The sequence below is a fragment of the Equus przewalskii genome, chromosome 30 (genome assembly GCF_037783145.1).
Source record: "Equus przewalskii isolate Varuska chromosome 30, EquPr2, whole genome shotgun sequence".
Classification (NCBI taxonomy): Eukaryota; Metazoa; Chordata; class Mammalia; order Perissodactyla; family Equidae; genus Equus; species Equus przewalskii.
Window position 1 is genome coordinate 24,083,021 of NC_091860.1, and position 21,325 is coordinate 24,104,345.

At 35.4% G+C, this 21,325-nt stretch overlaps 1 long non-coding RNA gene across 2 annotated transcripts; it reads right to left on the reverse strand.

Moving 5' to 3' along the window:
• Window positions 1-227: 227 nt before the first annotated feature.
• Window positions 228-19,771, reverse strand: LOC103556730 (uncharacterized). Of its 2 annotated transcripts, XR_546275.2 has the most exons (5): window positions 19,200-19,771; window positions 16,726-16,799; window positions 10,196-10,272; window positions 7,518-7,650; window positions 228-403 (listed from the first exon to the last, which is right to left on the reverse strand). It is a non-coding gene; the product is annotated as an uncharacterized lncRNA (long non-coding RNA). The 2 variants fall into 2 exon arrangements; XR_546274.2 differs by lacking the exon at window positions 16,726-16,799 and having other exon boundaries at window positions 19,200-19,763.
• Window positions 19,772-21,325: the final 1,554 nt, after the last annotated feature.

The window sequence follows — 21,325 nt, forward strand, 5'->3', positions numbered from 1 at the left end:
CTCTCTCGATATATCTTTTGACAAACGCAAAATAGGTTAGAAAAATCTTTTCTAAAACAAATTCCAGCTTTCTAAATAGAATGTTAATCGTCAGTGAAAAACTCAGATGTTCAGTTTTAAAATTCTGCTTTAAGAAACTTAAGAACAACAGCAATAATAAAAAGTTAGAACTGGCGAAACAAGAGACCATAGTTGAAGATCAGAAAAGATCATTCTAAAATCCCATAACACTGTGGCAAAAGGATTTAATGAAAAATATTTTATTTAGTAATAAAAACACTGTGGTGTCAGCCCCGTGGTGTAGTGGTTAAGTCTGGCATGCTCCGCTTCAGCGGCCCGGTTCTCAAGTTCGGATCTCAGGTGCAGACCGACACCACTCATCAAGCCATGTTGTAGCAGCAACCTACATATAAAATAGAGGAAAATTGGCACAGATGTTAGCTCAGGGCTAATCTTCCTCAAGCAAAAAAAGAAGAAGATTGGCAACAGATATTAGCTCACAGTGAAACTTCCTCACCAAAAAAAAAAAAAAAAAAAATGCTGCAATTGCCATATATATTGAATAGAGATGAAGTGTATGAATTTTTCTAGGTTCCATGACAGTAATCTCCTGGAGACAATAAATTATTGCCTACTTTTGTAAATAATGCAATAAAACCTCCAAGGAGATAGTCCCTTATTGTTTTACCCAGTGTGACTAATGGATTCATTCCTCAGTTAGATTTGAGAAACAGAAGAAATGATGAATATTTCTCATTGTTTTAGATTATTTTATTTAAAGAGATAAATAAGAGAAATCCTATTTCCCATATTAACATGCTAAAGCTCATTTTTATTGTTCAGCTCAGTGTCAGTTTAGAAGGCAGCATTGAAGTCATCACTCAGACTAAATGTAACCCAATGGAATGAGCATTCTCCTCAGAGCCAGGGATCTCCTCGTGTCGGTGTGACCACTTTTCTATTTAAAAATTTTCAGTATTTCCCTCTTCTCTGGTCTCCACATTCATTTCAGAGAACATACTCCTTTAAAATTTTAAAGTATCGTAATCTCATTTGAGCAAATATCAGGTGTGGTATTTAAATGTCATTCACTTAGAAGCTATATCTGATTTAAATGAAGGATCATTTCTGAAAGTGGTTCATATTCATACCCAAAGCAACCAGACAATGACACAATGCTTTGTTGGTGAGCATTATCCAATCTGTTCATGTTCCTTCCATTCCTTTGAAACTGGTTGTGGCGATATGAACTCTTCAAATTCTTCTTTTGTATGGAAGTACATTGCATTGTGTGTTGATGAAAATTCATCACCTTACAACACTACTTTCCAAAATGTCTTACTAATGATGAGAAATATTAACAGGTGTTCAAAACAAACAAAAAAAAACCTGAACAACATTAAATGGTTTGATTGCCATGTCTTATCGGAAACAACCGAATCTCAGATCTCGTTCTTGGAGCTTCTTAATGCACATAAGCATATTAAAAACTTGCTTAAACGAGCATTTCCCAAATTGTTTCTCATTTTGGAGGGAGTACTCACTAACAGCATGATGAAATCTTTCTCAAAACACAGTTGGGGATGTTAGGTTTTAAAAGTTTTCAGATTTTCTATATAAATTAAAGAGAATATTATATTAAAATATATACATTTCAGGGACTGGCCCTATGGCCTACTGGTTAAATTCAGCATGCTCCACTTTGGCAGCCCGGGTTTTGTTCCCTACCACTTGTTGCCAGCCATGCTGTGGCAGTGACCCACATACAACGTAGAGGAAGATTGGCAACAGATTTTAGCTCAGAGCAAATCTTCCTCAGAAAAAAAGAAAATATATATATATATTTCAGAAATCATAACAAAATATATAACATTAACAATGAACACAAAAATGCATATGTTTCAAAGTGCAATACGTAAAAAGACTTATGCTGTCCAAGTGATCGTGTAAGATAGTCTCCTCTAGGTTATCTATTATAATTATCAATCAGATTTTAATGAAATAAATGAAGTCAGCATTGGTGTTTTGGAAAAGTACAATAAGACTCGTCAGACCCTTGAGAATTATTTCCCATAATCAATTTAGACACCTTCTCTGATTACTTGAGATACACCAGGAAGGAAAGAAATTGACATTTATTGAGTACCTGCTATATATACGCCTAGCACTTGATCTTATTCTTATTAAAATCAACAAGCTCAAGCATTTATTGGGTTCCATCCTTGTTCAGCCATTCTGTGAACCTCAAAGCAGAAGATGACATGGCCCCTGTGCCCCCCAAATGTTTACCTTGTCAGGGGGTACATGTTGTAATGCACACACATTATAAAATGAGAAGTTCTGTGAGAAGTACACAGTGCTTAACAAGCTAAGAGGAGGAATAAATTATTTAAGACAAGCATGTGTGATCAGTGATAGGTTTAAGATGAGGGAATATATGATATTGAACATCTGACTTTACATCTGTGTATCTTCTGGTAACTGTTCATATCACTTCCCCACTTTTGTAATCAGGCTGCTCATTCTCTTGTTCAGAGTTTTTTGTATATTTTGAATAGCAGTCCTTTATCAGGTGTATCTGTTACAAATATTTTCTCCTGGTCTGTGCCTCATCTTCTGCTTCTCTTGAGATTGTCTTTTGCAGAGCAGAAGTTTCTAATTTTAATGAAGTTCAACTTATCATTTATTTCTTTCACGGATCATGTCTTTGGTGTTCTATCTAGAAAGTCATTGCCATACCCAAGGTCATCTAGGTTTTCTCTTTTCTTATCTTTTAGGAGTTTTATAGTTTTGTGTTTTACATTTAGGGCTATAATCTGTTCTAAGTTGATTTTTGTGAGGGGCGTAAGGTCTGTGTCTAGGTTCATTTTTCTGAACGTGGATATACTGTTGTTCTATACCATTTGTTGAAAAAACTAGCATTGCTTCACTATATCCCCCTTGTTCCTTTGTCAAAGATCAGTTGCCTATATTTATGTGGGTCTATTTCTGGGCTCTCTGCTCTGTTCCATTGATGTATTTGTCTCTTCCACCAATACCACACTGTCTTGATTGATAAGCCTTAAAGTCAGGTGGTATCAGGTCTCCCATTTTGTTCTTCTTTTAATATTGAGTTGGCTATTCTGAGTCTTTTGCCTCTCCATGTAGACCTCAGGCCCTGAACTGACCACATGTGATTCTAGTTCAATTTCTAGTTTAATTCCATGGTGGTCTGAGAGTAGAGATTGTATGATTTCTATTCTTGTAAAGTTGTTAAGATGTCTCTTATGACCCAGAATGTGGTCTGTCTTGGTGAATGATTCATGTGAGCTTGAGAATAGTGTGTAATTTGCTGTTGTTGGATGAAGAAGCCTATAGCTGTCCATTATATCCAGTTGATTGATTATAGTGAGTTCAACCATATTTGTCCTGATTTTATGCCTGCTGGATCTGTCCATTTGTGATAAAGGGTGCCAGAGTGTCCAACTATAATAGTGAATTCATCTGTTTCTCATTGCTGTTCTATCAGTTTTTGCCTCATGTATTTTGAGTCTGTGTTCTTAAGTGCATTGAGGATTGTTATGTCTTCTTGGAGAAGTGACCCCTTTATTGTTGTGTAATGATAATTATATAATGCTGCACTTTATCTCTTATAGCTCTCCTTGCTCTGAAGTCTTCTCTCTCTGAAATTAATGTAGCTACTCTTGCTTTCTATTAATGTTACCCTGGTATATCTTTCTCCATCCCTTAACTTTTAATCTATAGGTAACTTTATATTTAAAGTGAGTTTTTTGTAGAGAAAATCTATTTGAGTCCTATTTTTTGATTCACTCTGACAATTTCTCTCTTATAATTGGTATGTTCAGACTGCTGGCATCTAAAGTGATTGTTGATATAGTTGGATTAATATCTGTATTTGTTACCATTTTCTATTTGTTGTCTTTGTTCTTTGTTCCTATTTTTGTCTTCACACATTTTCTGACTTGTGGTTTTAATTGAGCATTTTATATGATCCCATTTTCTCTCATTTCTTAGCATATCAATTACACTTTTTAAAAAATCTTTTTTTGTTGGTTGCTCTAGATTTTGCAGTGTACGCTTACAACTCATCCAAGTCCACTTTCAAGTAACACTATACCTCTTCACAGGTAGTACAAATGCCAGTGACAACTTACAATAACAAAATATTTCTCTTCTTCCCCCTCATCTCTTGTAGCATTACTGTCATTCATTTCACTTGTAATAAGTATTTACACAGTCATGCATCACTTAACGATGGGCATATGTTCTGAGAAATGCATTGTTCGGCGATTTTGTTGTTGTGTGAACATCATAGAGTGCGTTTATTCAAACCCAGATGGTACAGCCTACTACACACCTAAGCTATATGATACCAATCTTATGGAACCACCATGGTATATATAGTCCATTGTTGATCAAAATGTCATTATGTGGCACATGACCATATGCGTGTGTATGTGTGTGTGTGTATATATATGTGTGTGGGGGTGTGTGTACACATATATATAATATATATAACAATATACATAAGCAAACAATCTAATGCATTGTTTCTATTGTTATTTTGGCTGCACTGTTATCTGTTGGATCAATTAAGTATAAGATAGATTTAACTTTTTACTTTGCCTTCACTTGTTCCTTCTCCAGTGCTTTCTTTATGTAGATCTGAGTTTCTGACCTATGTTTTTTTCTTTCTGTCTAAAGAACTTCTTTTAACATTTCTTGCAAGGCAAGTCTACTGGCAACAAATTCCCTCAATTTTCGTTTGTCTGAGAAAGTCTATTTCTCCTTTACCTTTGAAAGATAATTTTGCATGGTATAGAATTCTAGGTTGGTGGGGTTTTTTCCCCTCAACACTTTAACTATTTCATTTCACTTTGTGTTTGCTTGCATGGTTTCTGAGGAGAAGTCAGGTGTCATTCTCTGCTCCTCTACAGGTAAGGTTTTATCCTTCGGCTTCTTTCAATATTTTTCTGTGTATTTGATTTTCTGAAGTTTGAATATTATATGCCTAGGTGTGGATTCTTTTGGCATTTATCCTGTTCAGTGTTCTCTGAGCTTCCTGGATCTGTACTTTGATGTCTGACATTAGTTTAGGGGAATGCCTCAGTTTTGTTACTTCCAGTATTACTTGTGTTCTTTCTCTCTTCTCCTTCTGGTATTCTCATGGTGCATATATTATACTTGTACTTTCCCCACAGTTCTTGGATATTCTATTCTATCTTTTAAAGTCTTTTTCCTCTTTGCTTTTTAGTATTGGAAGCTCTATTGTCATCTATCAAACTCTGAGATTCTTTCCTCAGCTGTGTCCAGTCTGCTAATGAGCACATCAAAGGCATTCTTCATTTCTATTTCAATGTTTTTGATCTCCAACATTTCATTATGATTCTTTCTTAGAATTTCCATCTTTCTGCTTACATGATCCATCTGTTCTTGCATGTTGTCTACTTTTTCCATTAAAATCTTTAGCATATTAATCATAGGTTTTAAAAATGGTAATCCTAACAATCTTGCCATATCTGACTCTGGTTCTGATGCTTGTTCAATCTCTTCTAACTGTGTTTTTGCTTTTTAATATGACATAATTTTTTTTGCTGAAAGATGTATATTATATACTGGATAAAAGGAACTGTGGTAAATAAGCCTTTAATAATGTTGTGGTGAGGTGTGGGGAAGCAGAAGTGTTCTATAGACCTGTGATTAGGCTCAGTCTTTTGGCGAGCCCATGCTCCTGGTCTGTGAACTTAACCTGTGCTTCTCAGTTGTGGTTTTTTCCTCCCTTATATGGGACAGAATGGCTAGAGTAGCCTGAAGTTGTATATTTTCCTGCCTCTTGGTAAGTTATACTCTTATATATTATGAATACAAGCCCTTTATCAGATAAATGCTTTGCAAATATTTTCTCCCATTCTGTAGCTTGTCTTTTTATTCTCTCATGGGACCTTATGAAGAGAAGTTTTAATTTTGAATAAACTACAGTAATTAAGACACTGTAAGTGTTGGTGTAAAAATAGACAAATCAACTGAACAGAATGGAAAGTCCAGAAACAGATCCACACTTATTTGGACCACTGATTCTTAACAAAGGAACAAAAACAATGCAGCACACAGAGGATAATCTTTTCCACAAATGATGCTGGAATAATTGGTTCCCCATATGCAAAAAAAAAAAAAAAAACAGAAAGAATTTCTGTTCATTCCTGGTACCATATTCAAAAAACTATGCATATATTGTTGACCTAAGTCTAAAACCTAAATCTATAAAACTTCTGAAAGAACATATAGGAGAAAATTCTACATGATCTTAGATTAGGAAAAGTTTTCATTAATGTGACACCAAAAGAATAATCCATTAAAAAAAGTTTAAAAAGTTAAAATGGACTTTTCACTCTTGGTTAGCATTCTATTCAGCAAGTCAGAATTAGCTTTTGAAAAGATTTTCCTAAAGTGTAAGTATGTTTTCTGTATTTGTTAGCAGAAGGAGGAAGGGGGTGGGCTGAGGGTGAAGACAGAGAAGGGGAGAGAGAATGAGAGAGAGAAAGACTCTACCTAGTCTGCTATATATCTGCCTCTGTGAAAGGCGTAGGTAGTGTGAAGGCTCATCTTAGAAAGCTGACTTGTAAAAATTCAGAAATCCTGTGAGCCGGCTGTTAAGCCATTGGTAGATTGAAATCAGTCTTGGTATACTCCTCAGCAAGTGCTGCAATCAGGGTCTTTTTGTTTGTTTCTTGAGTCAGTTTATCAGCACTTCATGTCCTTGTCCAAAAATAAGAGAATGGATAGATAGATTCATATATTTCGATACAGTGAAATACTGAAGAGCAATTAGAAATGAATGAACTAGACCTACTGTATCAATGAAGAAATATCTCAAAAACATTTTTTAAATGATATGATACACTATTTAAATAAAATCTTAAAATATAAAAAGAGGGCTATTATATACATTCTGTGTAATATGGATTATAGCAGCATAAGAATATATATGGTAACAATAATATATATTACCCCAAAATAGCTTCTGGGTAGGCTTCAGTGACATTAGTCAGAATTTTCAATTGTATTTGTAGTATATTTTTAAAATTCTGAGTAAAATAGAATAGTTGTTAAGCATTTTGAAGCTGGGTAGTGGATTCATAGACTTTTAAAAAATATTTTCTAATAATATTTTTGTTTGAAATATTTTATATAAATATAGAGAAATAACATAATTTTTAATTTAAATGAACTGCCATTGCTCAAGGAATTAATGATATAATTATATTCATAATAAAATTTTAATTGTAATATTCATAATTATATTTTTCATAATTATAGAGACTTAAAGATGGAAGGAAACTCAAAGGTTATTTAGTCAATTTCTTTATTTCTAGATGTTGGAGCTAAATCCCAGAAAGTTAAATGGATATACCCAAAGTCCAGTGGCCTACCCAGAAAGGCTATTGTACCCAGAAAAACTACTGTGAGTGTTACATTTCATTGCTTTGAGGAACAAAGATAACTTTAGACTTTCTTACTGATGGTTTCTCTGGTCAGTGAGTCTGTGTTGGGAGGCCATAAACAGGTGGTGGGATTTGCCTGATTCTCCTGCTATCAGTGAATAATCATTTAACTGTGTCTACTGTTTCTCGTTCTTCACTCTCCTTCAATCTGTAAAATAAAAATAATGCATGAAATTAGTCTCTGCCTTTCACAAATACTGTAAAGGTAAATATAATTAGTTCTATGTATGCACAATTATTTTCAGGAAGGCAGCTTGGGTTTGTAGAAAGAAAATTGAACTAGGAGAAAGGGAGACTTTCACTCAATTCTTAAATCTTTCATAAATTGCTCGTGGTGGTTGGTCGTGTCTATTTTCTTTCTATAGAGCAAATAAGTTTCTTCTTATTTGCTAAAGAAAGCATGGATAGTGTGTTAGCAGAATTTTTGAATCCCTTTTCCAAACCAGAAAACACAAGGAGTGGTTTGTAGCAAAGGTAGAATTAGAGCCTTTATTTTCTGAGCTTTAGTTCATTTTAGCTCTGAATATCAACCCTGTGCAGTCATTGACTTTATTTCTCTCATTTTGTAACAGGATTTTACATTACTGTCATAAGCGCTGTTGAAATAAGGACAACATGGCATTAAAATGATGAACTGGAAAATAAAAGATTCAGGCTTGGAGCTGGTCCCGTGGCTAAGTGGTTAAAGTTCTGCGTACTCCGCTTCAGTGGCCACGGTTCAGCGGTTCAGATCCTGGGTGTGGACCTACTCTACTCTCCAGCCATGCTGTGCAGGTGTCCCACATACAAAAAAAAAAAAAATAGAGGAGGATTAGCATAGATGTTAACTCTGGCCAATCTTCCTCAAGCAAAAAAAAAGAGGAGGATTGCCAACAGATAATAGCTCTGGGCAAATATTCCCCACCAAAAAAAAAAAAAAGATTCAGATGTGTTCAACACTTCTATGACTCTTTCAATTATCTAGTTACTAGTAAGTGAGTCATAAAGAGTCATTTACTAGGAGATCTTCATATCTTTTGTCACTTTGAAAAACTCTTCTTAAAAGAAGAGGTTGGCACTTATTACAAGTTTCCCTTTAACTTCTCTCAGCCTCATTTCATTGAGAATTTCTTGTGTGTATTATTTGAAGTGTGTAAACACCTCAAAATGAGGGTGTGAGCAGGGCCAGCCCCATGGCCAAGTGGTTAAAGTTCTCCATGCTTTTCTTCAGGGGTCCAGGGTTTACCAGTTCAGATCCTGGTCATGGACCTACACACCACTCATCAAGCAACGCTGTGGCAGCGTCCCACATAGAAGAACTAGAATGACCTACAACTAGGATATACAGCTGTGTACTGCAGCTTTGGAGAGAAAAGAAAAAAGTGGAAGATTGGCAACAGATGTTAGCTCAGGGACAATCTACCTCACCAAAAAAAAGAAAAAAAAATGAGGGTGTGAGTATCTGAACTGCCATGGGCTGGGGATAGGATTTTGTCTGAAATATTCAGGGACTTAGAGGAAAAAATATGTCCAGGAATTGTTAAGATGACTCCTGAAATATAATTATTTCTAAGAAGCTAATCTTATATTGAGAAACATTGACTAAATCTGTTCCCCATCAACTTTAAAAACAAAATCTTTAGGAAGATAGCTAAACAAAATATACTTTATGAGAGCAAAAAAAAAAAAAAGAAAACAAGAGGTAATACATGAAAAGTTTATTCATTGGTAAACACTTAAGATACTTTGTCCAGTTCAATTCTCAGAACAACCTAGTAAGGTGGATAATATCCCCATTCAACAGATAAGGGACTTAAGGCACAGCAAGTTTTGGTAAACTAAACTTTGGTAAAGTTTAGTATCTTTTCTAAAGTCAAGTGTCAATAAGTGGCAGAACCAAAGTTAATACTGAGATCTCACTAAATCCTGAGTAGCTCTTTCCCCCATGTCACCTTTCCTTCTTCCAGAGTAAAGTGTCTTTCTTATGAATATCCACAAATGCATACTCCATAATTGTAGTCAGATACCAAAAATGTTAACTCATGTGGAGTTAAAAAGTTTATTTTAAGAGGTAAAATTTCTTTTTACATGTATTTTGCTTTCATTTGTGATATTTCTAGAACTTCTCAGATTTAGAACATGTTCCTCAAAGATATGGTGAGCCAGAATAGAACATTGGTGAATAAATTTTTATTAGGCTTCTGTCAAGTGCCATGGGAAAAAACAATACTCTCTGATACCACTGATACCAATACTCTCTGGTACTCTTACTCTACCCTCAGACACTTTTGTCTCCTTACTGGGCATTCTCTGGAAAGATTTCATCATAGCCATTAGTTCAGTTATTGATGGTCAAAAAGACCAGCTTTTAATTTGAGAAGTCCAGGCAAATGAGTTTCATAGTAAATTAATTTTGTGATAAAGTAATTTATTTTTGTGATTAATTAGTTGTATAATAAACTATCTGGAGATTTTTAAAAATTTAAACTTTCATTTACTGGAAAATTAGTTTATTTAAATATGCTATTACAAACAAATTTGATACAAAATTGATACCCTTTTTAAACGTCAGAATCTCAGTAACCTGAAAACTTTCAACAGATTTTCTTTTTCTGACCTTAAACTTTATTATGTCTATATTTCACTTGATGTCTAGTCTTTCATGCCTTGACTATGGCATAAGGACCAGTAAATCTTTGTGAAAATCTACTTACTTTATTTGTATGGTGGAGAAGCCATGGTATGTTGAAATACATCAAAAGAGGAAAGAGAAGATCTCCTTGTAACTTTACTAAAATGGGGGAAAACATTGGAAACGAGTTAAGCTTTATTAAACCAAAGACTTTGTCTCATTCCCTAGCACTTGGAATAATCCTTGGTACAAAGTAAGGACTCAATAGCTAGTTCATATTAGGCAGTTCTGAAAAGTCTGTAAATTATGCTTTATGGAGATCTATGTTCTCATGGTTTAAAAGTTTCTACTGTATCTAATCTTGTAGAAGTAATATTTTTCTTTGGAACATTCTCTAGTTGATGGACTTCAACAACTTTCTACCTCTACTCCAATAAAAACAGGTTATAAATAAATAACATTATTCAATTACTCTTTAGTTTCCATCACCAGGGAGCATTCTAAACAATCTCTGGTACCATAAAAGGAAAGGGCGGTATCTCAGTTAATGACAGTCTAAGTCATTTAGCTCTTTTAAGACTAAAATTAAAAAATCTAGATATACATTCGTATGTTTTATATATATCTATATTTTACATATAGACACATATATGTGTACGTATTTAATAATATAGATTCAACAAAGTTAGGAATATTTTTTATTTTATTTTTTGTATTTCTTTTTTTCTTTTAATGCACTATTTTTGAGGAAAAAACCCCAAGATGAAAAATGAAAAAAAATGTAAGCAGCACTTCAGGATGCTACATTTCAGACAGCAATTACTTCCTGGTCTCTGGCTCATTTATCTGTCTTCTATCTGAACTAGTTGCAGGAGAAGCTATGTGGGAAAGAAATGTATGCATTTCATGACTTGAGTTTTTAATATCCAATTACAAGAGCTTCTAAAATATTTGCATTTTTTTCTATTTTCTCCATCTTTTTTTTTCTTAAATCTCTCTTTTCCTCTCTTCACATGTGTGAATGACAGAGTTAGGTATATGAGAAGTTTTACATCCTCTATAGATGTGTTTATTCATCTGTCTGTGAGTAAATACATAGGAAAAGCACTTGGGTTTGTTGTACATGGGTCACGTACGTACTTGAACCATATCAAATTGCACTTTTTGTAAGTTAACAATGGTCAAATATTGACAAGTTCATGTGGTTCAACTAATATATCACAAATTTCTTTCTGCTTATATTCTATGATATGAAAAACATTTCCTCTTATTTATGGTTAATGAAACTATATTCGATATATGCAGAACAGTTCAGAATTCCACAGCTGATTAATGTTCTATTTTCTGGTTTGGTTAACTCAATCAGTTAAGGCATTATACGACCGAGCAATTTAATTTCTCCAAAAAATATCTGCAAACGTAGATTATTAATTAAAAAGAAGAATGAGTAAAGAGGTGGATTTTCCCTCGTCCATTCAAGGTTTATTTCTATTATAAGAACCTCTTCATCTACCACCTTCCTTAGTATCCCCAAATATACACATTTTCCTCTCTCCATCTTATGAAAATCTCGGTCCTTCCATCTGCTGTTTACTGCTTGTCAGAGAAATAAAGGTTCAGAAAAAAATTTTTTCTAATGGTTGATAAATTTGCACATTTTGGGGATTTTTTCAAAACCAAGTTAAAAGTTTGGATGAAACCATTTTTGTAAGGATAAATGAAAATTTTAAGACATTTTCACTCTAGTATTTGTTATCTGTCTTTTATCTCCCAAAGTATTTTTTACAAATTATGCACCCTGATTATGCTTATTCAGGGCTCCCTAAATCTGATGCCAGTCAGCTGCCTGTTACTCATATGCCCAGTGCCCTGTAATTCTCCTTTGCTGTACTTGTCACATTTGTAATTAAATTGTAAGATTATTTTGAATTATACACTGAAATAAAATGTATATTCACTAAGGTACTTATTAATTATGAATTGTTTATTGCTATAGATACAGAAACTGTCACAGTGCCAGGCACATAATTAGGACTTATACTTTCTGACTAAATATCTGAATGATTGAAATGGTATAGTATAAATAAAAAGACAAAAGCCACGTGATTGTCTCTGTAGGCAGGAGATGGGCTCAATATGGCCATGTGGGTTGGACAATTAACTTGGTGTTAGACAACCTCGTGTACAAACTTTACCTTTGCCATTTATAATTTTGGTCATACAGGGCGTGATACTAAATATTAATTAGCCCTAGATTTATTTTCTGTAAAATGTGCATGACTATAGCACTTCTATCACAGGATCATTAGGAGAATGATATCAGATCATGAACAATGACAAATTTCTTGAGCAGGTAAAATTCAGAAAAAAAGATACACAAGTGGTTAATAATCATATGAGAAAAGGTTAACTCCAACTCATGATTAAAGAAAGACAAATTAAAGCAACAAAATGCAATTTTCACTTATCTGATTGGCAAAGATTAAATGGTTGATAGTATCTAGTGCTGGTAAGATGTGGTAAAATGTTTACGCTTGTATGCCTTTGGTGGCAACATAAACTAGTGCAACTTTTAAGGGAAATTTGTCTTATCTTTTAATATTTAAAGTTTCTATCCAGTGACTCAGCAATCACACTTCTAGGCATTTATTCTATAAATCTGTTCACACAAGTGAGAGGTGATGTGTGTGCCAGTTTATTTATTGTAACATTTCATAAAATGCAGGAAAAACACTACTAACAACCAAAGTTTTCACCATTTTTCTAAGTTTTAAGAAAAACTCACAAATGTTCATCTTTCTTTTTTCTTTTTTTTCTCCCCAAATTCCCCCAGTATATAGTTGTATATTTTAGTTGTGGGTCCTTCTAGTTGTGGCACGTGGGACACCACCTCAACACGGTCTAACAAGCTATGCCATGTCGGCACCTGGGATCCGAACTGGGGAAACCCCAGGCCGCCGAAGGGGAAGGTGCGAACTCAACCACTCAGCCATGGGGCCAGCCCCACAAATGTTCATCCTAAATGGAACTCATTTTCTCTTATATGTTTTAAAGGGAGAGGGCTTGGGAATGAGAGGAGCATTTTTTCTAAATATCCTGTATATACATTCTCTTCATCAAATGAGCTGTAGCTCTTTATGATTGTAGGTAATTTTTATTATTCTTTATTGAACCTTTTTCACATCATAAAATCCATTCTTTTTATAGAATTTGTGTAAAATAGGAAAACTGTAATAGGTTTCCCATTCAGTTTAAAGTAGAGGATTTGGTGTCAGCTATCACTCTCTATTTTGAGCATAAATTTCATAGTTAAAGCATATACTCTAATAATCCTAGAAGGAGATGTAAAAATCAATACAACCTCCTCTCTCACCCAGGTAAAAGTTTAAGGAAAACACAGATGAATCATACATTTCTGTATAATCTGTGCTTTTGTGAAAAGGTTGCCATGACTCATTTATGACTTTCCATAGTTTTAAAACCAATGTTTTTAACAATAGAAAATCTACTTCATGGTCTTATTATGATGACATTGAGTCAATAAGAGACTCTCTCATTCAGGCATGAGTGTTTTTATAGATATAAAACCGAATATAATTGTCCCTTGCTCTAACTCCACAAAGCCGAATCCGACACAAAGGGAGAAGGAGATTATAAAGTCAAGTGAGTGCCCTTATCTACACTATGTTGAGTGTTATACACTGTGTGGGCTCCACAGACATCACTTCATTTAATCCTCACGACTCCCTATAAGATCTATTACAGTTCAAGGGTCAAGAACCTACTAAGAAGGCAAAAGAGGGGCTGGCCATGTGACGCAGTGGTTAAGTGCCATGTTCTGCTTCAGTGGCCCGGGGTTTGCGGGTTCAGATTCCGGGTGAAGATGTGGCACCGCTTGTCAAGCGATGCTGTGGTAGGCATCCCACACATAAAGTAGAGGAAGATGGGCATGGATATTAGCTCAGGGCCAGTCTTCCTCAGCAAAAAGAGGATTGGCGGCAGATGTTAGCTCAGGGCTAATGTTCCTCAAAAAAAAAAAAGAAAAAAGTAGGCAAAAAACTAGGATTTGAATCTAAATCCATATGTTTCCAAATATCACTAAAATGACCAAATTGCCATGTATTACTGACTTAATTCAGTTCAATATCAATTCATCTTTTAGTCAGTCCCACAGTTTTCAGGGCCAGATCTTTAGGACACTATTATGTGAAATAAATGCTTTGTTAATTCAGTTCATAAGCAGTAAGCTGTGGTGTTGAGAAAGGAAAAATATCCATGGATGATTCTAAAGTATTGTTTCAACCAATGGTCTTATCTTTCTCCCATATAACTTTGAAGGAAACAGAAATAGTCAGTCCTCTCTAGATTTTCAACACCTGTTAATAATAGTCAACACTTGAATTAGTAGGTGTTATCTGTTCAGTGGTATTCTTCTCTAGAAGGATCGCTTTAAATGAATTAACTTTTACTTGAGCATGAAGAGAAGCCAACTTGCTTCAACAGTTCAAAATATGTCAGGAGCTTAATTCCTTAACAAAATTTTTGTTTGCCTTACCTTTCCTTTGAAGACCCTTTTGGCTAGCTACTTTATTTTGGCTCCCATTTCATTTCACTGTGTAGAAAGAATAGTATTTAGAGATAATGCAGCTGCTTCTACTGCCAGATGTCTCTTTTTAAAAACAACAAGAGGCTTACAAACATTAGAAATAACTTAGGAGGAAATCCCATCTCTTAGCCATGTATTACATTTCTTGTATCATAGCACTTATTCAAAAGTCATGTCATTGTTTTCTTAAAATTATTTAACCTGGAAGTTCTGACTCAAGAAAATATATCCTTAACATGAGTAGTGCTATATTGCAGCAACATAGCGAAAAAGTCTTAAACCGTTGTGTGTGCTAGGAATTGCTGCTCTGTCGTCTTAGTTTACTAATTTTCTTTATGTCCCCTGTTTTGTTGTTTCTCATTAGTGACTGTATTTGAGAAAGACAGGACATTGGGTGTGGTTATTTATGCAGTTCCTATTTTTAATAAGCTCCTAAAGTAGATACTTGCTATCTTTATTACTCCAAACACCATAGATTCTAGAGTTCCTGTTTGGAAAGAAAAAAAGTAAACAATTTTAGCATAAAAAATCGAAATTAATTGCAACTCTATGATTTGAGCAGATTGAGTTCTCAAAATACACGCTCCGGTCACATAGTGAGAGGTTTAATTAAACTCAGCTTGCTTTCTGGAACTCGTGTGCTGAGAACTTCATTTTGAGGGTTTGAAGACTTTTTTTTTTGATGCTACTTAGAGCCCCAAATTATCATACTGAGATTTCTCTCAAACACTGATTCCCCTATACTGAAGGGAAAACAAATTATTAAATCATTCAGACACTTCTCTTTACTAGTCACATCTGCTCACATCTTTACTAGTAATTGTCCCTACATGTAAATTTTTACAAGTAAAAAAGCAGTGTGGTAAAGGCAGGTGTCACACATCGCAATCTTGAAGTCTCTGTGCGAAGCATTTTGTTGAATTACTAAGTTGGTAAAGTTAACAATTAGGTTCTCTAACAAAGCTCCAATGAGGGGTTAATCACATGGTGCTGCCCCAAAACACCCATTATCAAGGAGAAATTCCTAAGCCTAGGAAAATGTAAAGTGCTTATATCAAATAAGATTCTTAAGAAGTCCAATTTGAGTTACAATGAAGTTAAATCAAATGTGATGTTGCTGAAATTCAAGTTTGCATTTATTTTATTTTATTTTATTTTTGAGGAAGATTAGCCCTGACCTAACATTTACCTTGAATCCTCCTCTTTTTGCTGAGGAAGATGAGCCCTGAGCTAACATCCATGCCCATCTTCCTCTACTTAATATGTGGGATGTCTGCCACAGCTTAGCTTGACAAGCGGTAGGTAGGTCTACACCCAGGATCTGAACTGGAGAACCCCAGGCAGCCGAAGCAAAATGTGCAAACTTAACAACTGTGCCACCGGGCTGGCCCCTGTATTTTTTTCTTAAACAAGGCAAATGATTTTAATTTGAAGAAGATAGTGAAACATGTAAGTCTCTCATATTACCAGTTTCTTCATTCATTTCCTGGCTCTTCCACCTACCCCTTATATTCAGTTATTTCTCGAGGATCTGTCCATGGCTCCCCTCTTTGTACGTGACCCCTGGAAAAGCTCCATCATCCATTGTTACTATTCAGCCAGCGTCTCGGGACACAGCAATGCCAGTTCAGAATCTTTGCTCTTCTTTGGATCCACATTTCAAAATGTTTACTGGATATGGATCGAACTGAACTCATAATCTTCTCCCTATATTCTGCCACTAATTTTACTTTTTAAAACCAATTATAATAGTAATTACTCATTTACAGCCTCTAATGTAAGGACTTTATATGCATTGTCTCACTGAGTTCTTACTACAAACAGTAAAGGATACATTATGATTCTTGATGCACAGAGATGGAAACAGAAACTTAAGGAAGGTTAAGGTCAGGCTCCTCAAAGCTGACACAGCTCATGAGAGACAGAGCTGAGACCTCAGCCCAGGCATTTCTGCCTCCAAAGTCTGTGCTCTCAACCACTAGGCGGTTCAAAATCACCTTCCTCACCCAGATTTGAAACCTCAGACATATCCTTGATGTTATCATCTTCTTTAATCCACGCAATTATTTATCTTGCTAGTCTACAGATAAACGAAACAGACAAATTTTGAGCCAAGTGAAAATACCACTATGGTATATCATATATATCATACATATATGAGGTCCTTTATTTATACACATGTCCATAGTGCCTCGTATAGTCCTCAGAATTAGGTTGAAAATCAAATGTGTATGTTGAGTAAGTGAAAGTCATATGCATTCTATCTCAAAATTTATTTCCTTCATCTACCTTTTCCATGCATTCACTGCAGCTTCTACAGTATAGACCTTTCAACACCTTGACCATGATTTTTCCGAGTCTCTGCTGTTCTAGTGTCAACACCCACCCCCACCCCCCCAGCTCCAGTTGGTCACAACAAAGATTCCTTGAGCAAACTTTCAAAATGTAAAGCTGTGAATCCCTGCTCAAAACCCGACTGCCTGTGGAAGAACAATCTTTAACCTAGCATTCATGGCCTCTAAGAATAGTATCATTTCATTCTCCTAATATCCCAGGCAAGCTGGGACCTAAAATTGTGGCTTCTACACTCCAGATTCATTCCTGTCTGATGCTTACCCCATACGTGTGAATCAGAGCATTACTTTCTCAGCATGACAAAATTTAACTGAACCATATCGGCTCAGCTCTTTCCTAGAAATTGCTGGTTTATCCAGGAGGAAAGAATGAGTGTACACAGCATTGTGTGCCTCTCTTGAATGTTTATCACTGTATCCTTAGGATTTTAAATATGTTTATATCTGTTTATCTAGTTCTCCCTAATGGTCTAAGCCCTTTAGAATGATGGTCAGTTTTTGTCTCATCTCTGTATGTTCTACCGTTTTGATCATATTAGTTACAATAATCATTGATTGGGTAAATAAATTAATGAATGAATGAATGGATGATGGATGGAATTGAATGGATAAACTTGCAGTAGAATAGAGCATTTGGATGAGTTTAAATGTTTATCAAATCCTTGACTCCCAAAAGAAAAAAACTGATAGAAAGAAGTGTAATAGCATTTATCATTCACTCAACAGACAGTTAATGGGTCCCAGGACATGATAGGAACTGTGCTGCATATTTGGTTATCATGTCCATGCTCACTTGTAAATATATCTTACCTAGCAGAGCATTTTTGCATATTTCAGACACAAAGGAGTAATAAACTGTGGGGGCAGTTAAACTGCCACTTAACAGTTCTATCAAAGCAATATATTTAACTCCCAATGTTAAAAATGCAAACAAACCTTTAACTTCTAAGATCAATTACACCTACAGAAAGAGGCTTGCTGGGAACAGTATTCTGTCTTGTCAAGGACTCCTTATCATCAGGGAAGAATAAACACTCTAATTATTTTTTTTTTTTTTGCTTTTTTTTGTCTTCTAATTGGATCATTCATTACTCTCTAGAATTCAAATCAACATCAGATTTATAGTTGGAGGCTACTGAAATATTGATTTGGTTATAGAAATGTCAAGCTTGGCAGGTAAGCTGTCTTACTGCCAGAGAATGCTTCTGCTTTGGTAAACGTGTTTTAAAAGGCTGGTAGAATGTAATGAGCAAGCAATTTGCATCTGTGTCAGGCAAGGAGAGAACTTTTTAAAATTTAAAGAGTGGCTTCCACATCCCTCCGCTGCCAAATTCCTGCAATTAAAGTAACAAACCTGAACCGCAATATACAAATTCTAGTTATTAAAAAGTGTGATTTTTTTATTAAAAAGTGTGATGTTCATTTTCTGTTTCTACAAGCCCACGCTATCTTAAAGTGAGATACAGGGGGCCCTAAATTGCAGGACGTGTCATTATTAAGATAGAGAGTATGTTGCTATATGTGCTTCTGCAATTTCTGGCCCAACAAACATAACAGGTCATGTTATCTTTCTATTTATCTTAGTTTAATAGTCTTTAATTTGAGAATAACAGATCTTCCTTGCTTATCTCTCATGGTTTTAGTAAGAATAACTATATTTTTTGAAAGCGTCATCCATCCTCTGTACTTTTAAAATACACATTTTTTTCCTTGAGAAATCATTACAAAAACCTCATACATACGTGTTTCTCTACAGAAAAAAGATGATTTACTATATTTCCAGTGAGCTAATCAGGAAAAAATAAGGGGTGATTAGAAAAAAAGGAGGAAAAGACAACGATATAAATGGAAAGAATGCTGAATATCTATATAGTGGTTAGCTTAGAAGAGTGTTTGGTATGTCGGAAATTATTTTCTACTCTAATAACTTTAAGCAAATCTTATTATATACAGACCTCTTTCCACTCTCTAAAGATATACATTGTGTACACTTATAATTCACAGCCAATTCTCCTTCATTCTGGGTCAATGAGAATGAGCTACTGGAAACCAACAAAGGGGTTCAGTCCACCCGCCCCACCCACCCATAATATTTATATAACGGAACAGAGATTAATTGTACTCACCCATTTGTGCATTAAGGGAAGAAGAGGAAGATTCTGATAAAAGAGCTGCCTTCTCTGCCCCTCCCTAGAGCTGCTCCTTTTGGCTTCTCCGTCACACTGTCAGCGGGAGGCATGACCTAAGCCACTCTGAATTAGTGAGACCAAGTTCTTTGCTATTGACTGAGTTGGGAAGGTAATCAATTTCAGAGTGGCATGTGGCAAATTTTATCTCAATTTCAGCAGAGAGAATCATAGCAAATCAGTTGTAGTGATCGTAGCCGTTGTTATTTTCCTCCTATCCCAAGACTAGGGTTTGCAAAGAAGTGTTTTCAATCAAAATGGTATATCAACAGCATTTTTTTAATGCTGGGAGCTGAGTACCTTAGCAAGCTCTTCTGAACCAAGCCCTATGGCTCTCTCCCTTGTACACCACAATCTGACAATTCAAAAAAGACGTCTTCTAATCTCACCCGACTGATCAGCTAAGATGTTTTAATGTTTTAGCATGAGTAAAAATAATATGCTTTCTCAAAGAGAATACCTTTAGTTTTCAGTGGCCAAGCTTCTAGAATTAGCACTGGAAAAATTAGCCCAGCTTCTGTTTCTGCCCACGGTTTTCAAATTAAGAATGATGTCTTTGCACTTAATGAAACAACCTTCATTGCTCATCAAGAGGACTCAGGGTATCAACTCTCCAGATCTCTGGCACTTCAGTGTAAGTACCATATGCAGTCCTTTTAAATGCTAGCAAATGCTTTCCCCCTGGGTTTAAAACTTTGGAAATTCTAATTTTCAATCTGCTATCCTCTCCAGAATAGTTTTACAAAACTAAAATGGTAATTGAATTTCTTTTTTCCCCTTCTTCTGTGGAATTCTTCCAAAAATTTGAAATATGTTTATTAAGAAGAATCATAAATCAACAAACCACACAATGTTAAAATGCATGCAATTCACTTTGAGGTTATGCATTTAGTAGTAGAGTCTTGATGCATACAATTGGTGGTACTATTGCAAAAATATCATTCATATAAGGAAAATGAGCTTGTGGTCCTAATGCCCTAATTGGGTTATCTGAGAAACCAGGGATACCAGTGAGGCATTTTCTGTTTTCTACTTGGAATATTTGCAAAGACTAGATGAGCCATAACTCTAAATGTAGAGGCTGAACTTGTTCAGTACCTTACTCCAAGAAGGGATGGAAAGGATGAGTATAGTTAGAATCTGCTACTGCTGAAGGAGAAAAATCAAGTTGATTTCTTCTTAAAGTATCATGTTTGGTTTTGTTTAGATTCTCAGAAACAGAAAAAAAACTGCTGTGAGAGTCCTATATGTTGTGGGGTCATATAGATGAAGCTCTTCATACATTACAGACTGTGATACAAGTGCAAAAAGCTAGTTGTTGCCCCTAAATGGACTGGACTGGTTGTTCCTCCATTAGGGTTTCAGATTTCATGAATCTGCTCTTTCAGTGGACTGGTGGTCTTCTCTGTCCTCACATCTGGGAGGCTGGTACCTCAGTGCTGCCCTCTTTCCTGCACAAATCCCTTGCCCAGATTCCTTTGGGTCAGATTTTGGTGCTGCTGGATACTGCTCTCCATCATGTGCAGGCCGGTAGAGCTATTTTACATTTTTGGAGTTCTGGCCATTATCTGCCTTCGAAGGTCCAAATCCGCAGTTTAACAAATCCACATGACCACTGTCCATGACACTAAGTAGTGGGTTCCCTAAAACACGGAATAACTGCCAGGAAATTTTCCCTCATTATTTTTAATTTTTTAAAAGCTTTTGAAGTAGAAGTATTTGATGAGACAAATGTACTTATTAAAAGACTTAAAAAGGAAGGATGGGTTAGAACTGGACTCCTCTATATTCCCTCATTTAGAAAGGCTTGAACATAATTTACACATAGGGTGACTGAGCTTTGAGAACTAAGCAGCATGTTATCAATGAACTATGTAACGTTGTGTGTATGATGCTTTTAGGTCCCACTTTCCTTGACTATAAAATGGAGGTTTGGAGCAAGTGATCTCTACGAGGCTGCCCAGCACTGTGATTCTTGCCGCTCTTTATCAACCATCATATGCCCTGTGCCAATCAGACTCAAGAATGTAAAAGTCACTGAATTCTCTTAGAGTCTTTGCCTACCA